The following is an 8,005-nucleotide window of genomic DNA, read 5'->3' on the forward strand; positions in this document are numbered from 1 at the left end:
GGGCCAGTGCTCTTAACTACTGAGCAATCTTCCCAGGCTCCACTGTTGTTGTTTGCTTGTTTGTTTTGGCAGGGTCTTTCACTGAATCTTGAACTTGATGGTTTGTTTTGTTCCAGGCTAGATTGGCTGGCCAGCAAGCTCCCAGGACCAGCCTTCTAACACTAGGGTTACAAACATGTGTCCATACCTGGTTTTCATGTAGATGCTTGGGGTTAGAGCTCAGGTCCTTTTGCTTTTACAGTAAGTACTTGTGATGGATATTCTTGGCTGTCAGCTTGACTATAACTGGAATAGCCATCACAAGTATGAAAAACACAAGTCACTGGGTAGATTTTCAGTGAATTCCATACGTAGTCAAGTTGACAACCAAGAATGGCCATACAGTATTCTTAATGGAGACATCCCCCAACCCCAATTTCCTTAGTCATTACCAGGGTTTCTTCTCACCAGTGAGGTTTAAAGCAGGCGAGTCCTTTGTGTCCTACATGCTAGCATTTATACAGCTCGATAAGCGCCACACTCTGCTCCATGGACTTTAGATGACTTCATGCATTTCAGCTGCTCAAAGTCTCAATTATTCCTATTTTGTAGATGAGGAATCTGACAGAAGGATTCAATAACTGGTACAAGGTCACAAAGCTAATATGTGACCAAATGGGGATGTAAGTGGACTCTCTGTCTGGCTTCAGAGCCCATGCTGCCTCTGCAGTGACTTCCGTGTTTCAATAAAACAAGGTTGTTTCTCTCTGGAGCAACTGTAGTTCTTGGCTGAGAAAGGTTGTGCTTAAGTGATGTATTGCAGGATTGGTAAATTATGTAGTCCACTCGTTAAATCTGGACCATACTTGGTTTTTTGTTTTGTTTTGTTTTGTTTGTTCGTTTTGAGACAGGGTTTCTCTGTATTGCTTTGGAGGTTGTCCTGGGACTCGTTCTGTGGACCAGGCTGGCTTTGAACTCACAGAGATATGTCTGCCTCTGCCTATGGAGTACTGGGATTAAAAGTGTGAGCCACCAACTCCCAGCCCATGCTTGTTTTTATAAAGTTGTTGACACACAGTTATTTCAGCCCACTTTAGGCATGGCCTATGACTTCTTTCAGAACTCTAGAAAGCCCAAACTACTTCCTATCTCGTTCTTTAACAAAGAGTATTTCATGGCATTTAGATAAGATGATCCAGGAAGAGAAGTTCAGTTTCTTAGAGGGAAGAGACTAGAGACAAAGGGATTAAAGTAGTGGTTCTCAACCTTCCTAATGCTGTGATTCTTTAATACAGTTCCTCATGTTGTGGTGACCCGAAACCATGAAATTATTTTTGTTGCTACCTTATAATTTTGCTACTGTTATGAATCATAATGTAAATGTTTAATATGCAGGGTATCTGATATGCAACCACGAGAGGGTCTCAAACCACAGGTTGAGAACCACTGGGTTAAAGGTAGGAAATTAGCAGAAACCACATTAGGAGGAAACACAACATAAGAAAGGAATAAAAGTTATTGTGTTGGCTGTAATGATGCCTGATTTTATGCGAATTTTTTGATACAGAATCTTGCTATGCAACCCAGGTTGGCTTTGAACTCATAGTGTTTACCATGACTCAGCCTCCTAAGCACTGGGATGTGTACAATCATGTCTTTTGGGATTTATTGCTATTGTTGATGTTGCATGTGTGTGTGTGTGACCAGAGGTTAGTGCTCTATTGCTTTCCATCTTTTTAAAATTTATGTGTGTGTTGGGGGGGGTAGGTGTCTGTGTGTAGGTTTGTACATGTGAGTGCAGTGCCCTTGAAGGACAAAAGAGGGCATCATATCTTCTGGAGCCAGAATTACAGGTAGCTATGAGGCTCCTGATGTGGGCACTGGAAACCAAGTCATCGGTTAAGAGCTCCCAATCACGGAACCATCTCTCCAGCCCCATTCCCACCATTTTTTTATTTTTAGTTTTTGGATAAAGGGTCTCTCACTAAACTTGGAGCTCACTGATTGTTAGACTGGCTGGCTAGTGACCCTCAGGATCCTCCTGTCTTCACCTAACAGCGTTGGGCAGTACCAGCTGTTAACAAAGTTCAAATTAAGGATTGTCTGCTTTACATCCCGACAACCACACAGCTTTGCAGGAAGACTTTTAAGCAGTAGAATGACCTAGTGGGTCTTGCCGTGGAAAGCATGCTCTGGCTGCATTATGCACCATGGAATAAAGCTAGGAAGGCGATCAGCACCAGTTAGGAGTGGATGAAGGGTGAGGTGGATTGATTTGACTCAAAGGAGACCAAACCACTTGGACTCCAGTGAGCTCAGAAATACAACACAAGAGAAGAGATACACTGTAGGAGAGCAGGGTAACTCAGTAAATGATTTTTTTTTTTAAAGATAAAGAAACCGAAACAGTGAGGTTTGTGGGACAAGATGACAGAGAGGAGGTAATGAGTGTACTTTAAGTGTGTTGGGTCTGTGAGTTATCCCTGGGACATCCATTGAAGAGGATTGTAGGCAGAAGGATTTGTCTATGGGTCAGGAAAAGAACCTGGGGAATAAACAGACATAAGGGCCATGGATGCTCAATTGGTTGAGTGCTTCGCTAGGATGTATGTCTTGAGTCTCTAGGTTTGAATCCCAGCAATGCATAAACCTGGGTGTGGTGGCTCCTCCAGTAATCTCAGCACTTAGGAGGTAGAGGTAGGAGATCCTGAAGTTAAAGGTCATCCTAGGTTACATAGTGAGTTTGAGGCCAGCCTTGGATACTTGAGACCTTGTCACAAAAAGGAATAAATGAGCAACTGAACCCTCTGCTCCACAAAACCCCTCCACAAGTGTGAGAGCTGTCATATACAGATGGAATTTGAAGCTATTAAAGTGCTAGAAATTTCTCAAAGGAGAGACTGTGGGGTAGGAGAAAAGGGGTTGAACGTGAAGTCCCAGGCACAGCACCAGTGAAAGAAGGGTACTCAGAGGGACAGAGTGAAGGCAGGAGGATAGAATGGCCACAGAGACAGAAGAACAAACATCGGAGAAACCAAGGTAGGGAAGCATGTGAAATCACTTCAGAGCCAGGAACCAGGGAGGCCTGGGATGCATCCTTTTACAGCTCTCCAATGCCCTCAACAGGGAAGGCGGAGGGAACATTGGAGTGGAAGGCAGAAGGCTCAGTGGAGTGACAGGAGCTGTATTTCTGGGACATGCGTGCAATTGAGATGTAAAGAAGTACAGACAGCAGAGCTGGCTATGGGGGAGAGACGGAAAGGCAAAGGGGTAGCCAGAGGGGGACCTGAGCGTCACAGTGTAGTAATGACTGAACATGCCTAAGAATTGATGTGGAGACTAGTGGAAGAGGGGTGGGGACGCCGTCTTTGGGAGGAGGGGTTAGCAAGTCCTGAGCTTGGCAGAAGGGCCAGCCACTGTGTTGGAGGCAAGGGGGAAAGGTGGTTCAGGATCTTGTTTCACGCACGGTTGCGATAGCATGGAGGAGTTTATTCTTGGTGGTCTCCTAAGGTAGAAAGTCAGAGGACAGACACAAGAAGCTGACAAACAGTAAACTTGAGACATGTCTAATGGAAACCAGGTCTCATGACTCAGTAACTATGAGTGAATAAATGCACTAACACTAATTTGGGTCATTTTGGGAATATCTAGTCATTAATTCTGAGATGCTGGAGGAAACACTAGGCTCAGAGAAGCAAGGTTTTTGTTTTGTTGTGACAGGGTTTCTCTGTGTAGCCCTGGCTGTCCTGGAGCCTGCATTATAGACCAGGTTGGCCTCAAACTCACAGAGATCCACCTGTCTCTGCCTTCCAAGTGATGAGATTAAAGGTGTGTGTCATCGCCACCTAGCGTAGAAGTAAAGTTTTTATCAGAAAAGTCAAAGAGGCAATTCTTTTTAGCCTATCCTATCAGAGAGGCCGAGCTCACTCGCTAGACCTGTGCAGATTCAACATGGAAGCCACTAACTAACTCATTGAAGCTCTTCAGCCCTTGGAATGTGGCTACTTCAAATCGAGGTATAATGTCTGGCTAACACACATACTAGATTTCAAAAACTCAGTACAAAAATAAGTATTTAAAAACTCTCACTTAAAAATATAAACTGTAGGTTAAATTTTTTATCTATAAGGTTGAATTAAAGATCATTAAAACTAATTTCACTTGCTTTATTATGTTTTCATTTCCTTTGTGTGATGCTTGGGATTAAACACAGGTTTTTTTTTTTTTTTTTTTTTTTGTCAGACAGGGTTTGTCTGTGTAGTACTGGTTGTCCTAGAACTCACTCTGTAAACAAGGCTAGTCTCATTGAACTCAAAGATCCGCCTGCCTCTGCCTCCCAGGTACTGGGATTAAAGGTATGTGCCACCACTGCCCAGCTAAATACAGGCCTTATTCATACTAGACAACTGATCTATCACTAAGCTATATCCAAGCCCACATGCTTACTTTTGATACTACTTTTTTTTTTCTGTACTGAGAATTGAACCTAAAGCCTCATACATGTTAGGCAAACACTTTACCAACAAGTTATACCCTCAAGTCTCTAGTGTGCATTTTTTCCTTTTATTTTATTTAATGTGTATAGGTTCCATGGACGAATCTATGTCTGTGTACCATATGCCTGGTGCCCACACAGAGGCCAAAAGAGGGATATTACAGATGATTGTGAGCCACCATATGGGTGCTGGGAATCGAACCCTTATCCTCCAGAAGAGTAGTCAACGCTCTTAATTGTTGACTCATGTCTCTGGTTCTCTCTATTATAAATTAAAAATTACTATTACTAGTATTTTATGTTTATGGATATTTTACTTCCATGTATGCATGTGCATTTTATGGTGCCAGGTGACCACAGAGGCTGGAAGAGGGCATTAGATCCCCTGGAACTGGAGTTATAGACAGTTGTGAGCTGCCATGTAGATGGCATGTCCTCTGGATGAGCAGGCAATGCTCTTAAAGACTTTCTTGTCTTTTCAGATCCCTAAGATAAAAATTTAAACCATACACATGGTTTACATTATTTGGTGGGGTGGGCAGCCCTCTCCAGGCCTTGGTCAGTAACTTCTACACTCCTGAAGGTAATTGGAAGTAGTATAGCAAAAAAGTTATAGGCAGCCGACTTCCACATGTACCAAGTTGAATTCTTCAGAGTATTGCAAAACCTTTTTTTTCCCCACTGTTAGACAGTGTATGCTCCTTGAAGCCATGCTAATGAAGAAGGCATGTGCTCCTCTCACCGACATTGTTGTTATCACAGGCGAAATGAATTGCAAGGCTCATCCCTCAGATTAGTTCGGATAAGATGAAGCTTGGCACGGAAGACGATGCTTGTAATTTTCCTTTGGCTGAGGAATTGTGGTTCATAGGAGTCATTAACTGTGTAGGACTATTGGTTGCCTCCCTCCTTGGATGCTTGCATGGTGCTGTCTGGTACCATGAAAACTAATCCTCTGAGAGGAGGCTTTCAGGTGAGATCCAGCTCAGGTCCTCCAGGTCCTGTGTCTGAAGTGCGTGGTGTCATCAGCAATAGGGACTTACCTTCCACGTCTGGTGGGAAACAGACAGCAGCAATAGCCTATAACATTTTGGGAGTCTCTTGAACAATCCTGACCAATTATAAGCCAGGAAGCAAAGAGGGAAGCTTAACTTTTCTGGCTCCAGGGAAAGCTTCTGAAAGTGCATGTTGTCAATTAGGTGGTCATACTGTGTCCACAATTGTGCCCTAAGCAGCCCAGGTGAGGCTAGCTCTCTCAACAGAAGCTCCCTATCTCAAATTTGTGTTTGTTTGTTTAATTAGATTTACTATGCACACAGTGTTCTGCCTGCATGTGGCCCTGCACACCAGAAGAGGGCATCAGATTTCATTACAGATAGTTAGGAGCTACCATGTAGTTGCTGGGAATTGAACTCAGGACCTCTGGAAGAACAAACAGTACTCTTACCTTCTGAGTCATCTCTCCAGCTCCAAAAGCTTCCTATCTCAAAACAGCTTGGTGAGTGTCTAAGGGCCTCGCCTCAGCCCCTTGAAGCCGACCTCTGGAAAGAGGGCCTAGATATCTATATTTTTAAGACATTTTCAAAGTAGATGGAAGAAGCATTGCTTTGCAAAAAGCATAGTCCTTGATTTATGGACTGATTTGGAACTTGGACTTGCAAATAGATCTTGGAAAAAGCAGAGAGTTTACTTAAGCCATGTTGAAGAAGTGGGCTTGACTTTGGGGTTCCTTAAGTAGTAATAATGGTTGCATGCTGACTTGGACTCCCCAGTCTTCGGATTGCTGGAGTTGCATCTCAGGGAATGGGGTGAGTGTTGCTGCTGCTGCAAGCAGATAATGAGGGGGAAATCTCAGGAAGGTCACACCACTGACTCTTTCCTTCTTCCTTTTAGCCCTTGAGTGTTATGATGTATCCAGCTGGCCCAGGATCTGGTGACTCCCCGGAGGGCTTCCCTGAACAGCCAAGGATCCAGCCACAGATTGGAAACGGCACAGCTCAGACACTGGGTACTGAAACTGGGTGTACAGTGTGGTCCTTCCTTCCTTAGATCATGGCTGAGGCAAAAGACTGAGGGTAATAGACAGGGGAAGAGAAATTCCAAGAGGTCTGGTTAGTATAGACTTGATGGAAGAACTGGCCTTCATTTAAGCAACACATACTTTATCCAATCATTAGTCCCTTTTATGTGACTGGCTGTCTTATAATTTATTTTGAGACAAGGTCTTTGTAGCTTTGGCTAACCTGGAGCTCAAAGAGATCCACCTGCCACTGTCTCCAGAGTGGCCTACCAAGCCTAGCTTTAGTTTCCTACTGCTGTGATAAACACCAGGACCAAGACAAATTTCAGAAGGAAGGGTTTGTTTGAAGCTTACAGTTCCAGAGAGATGAGTCCATGATGTCAGAGAAGAGGCAGCAGGCAGCAGGCACGCAGTAGATTGGGAGCTGAGGGCTCACATCTCAAGCTGCAAGCAGCAAAGAGAACAGAGTCTTTAAAGACCCCAGAGCCAGCCTCCAGTGACAACATACTTCCTCCAGCAAGGCCACACATCCTAATCCTCCCCAAATAGCCACCAACTGGGAACCAAATATTCAAATGCTGGGGGCTGATGGGGACCCATCTTATTCAAACTAACACAATGACCTAGTACTAGGCACAATAAGATACAGGATGAACACAACACCAGTCAGACTCAGTTCTTGGTATTGGGGAGTCCTCCTTTCATTCCAGTGGGCCACACTGCTTTTACCTCATGATAAACACAGTATCTACCATACAGTCTTGGTCCCCGATCTTGTGGAATCCTCCCTAACTCCATTTTTCTTTCCCAATGGGGCACACCTTTCCCCCATAACCCTTTTGGAACTGGTGGAGGAAGTAAAAGTCTTATGAGTTCAAAGCAAGGAAGGACTCCATTTGTGACCTAGAATCTGAGCTGGGGAACAGTAAAGGCAGGAAAAGGTGTGGGAATGAAGAACTTGTTCCCTGTCCTCTGGGCTCAGAAGGGCTAGTTACAGAAGTTATGGTCTGAAGTCTTAGAGAAAAGTCCAGTCCTTCACATTACAGATGAGGGAAGGGTCAAAAAGGGTATATGATGTTCCACGCCCAGTTAGTGGCAGAAATGAGAATAAAACAGTGGGCTCTTTTTTTAAAAAAAAATTTAAAATTTTAATTAGAAAGAAAATTATTTTACATATCAATCCCAGGTCCCTTTCCTTCCCCTCCTCTCCTGTACCCCCCCCAACTAACACCCTACCTATCCCACACCCTTTCTGCTCCCAACGGAGGGTGAGGCCTTCCTTAGGGGGGTCTTCAAAATCTGTCATATTCTTTGTGATAGGGCCCAGGCCCAACCCCCTTGTGGCTAGGCTCAGGGAGTATCCCTCTATGTGGGATGGGCTCCTAAAATCCTTTCCTATGCTAGGGATAAGTACTGATCCACTACAAGGGGGTCCCATAGATTTCCAAGGTCTCTTCACTGACACCCACATTGTGGGGGGGGGGTCTGGATCAGTTCAGTGCTGGTTTCCC

Source organism: Cricetulus griseus, chromosome 5 (assembly GCF_003668045.3).
Source record: "Cricetulus griseus strain 17A/GY chromosome 5, alternate assembly CriGri-PICRH-1.0, whole genome shotgun sequence".
NCBI classification, from domain to species: domain Eukaryota; kingdom Metazoa; phylum Chordata; class Mammalia; order Rodentia; family Cricetidae; genus Cricetulus; species Cricetulus griseus.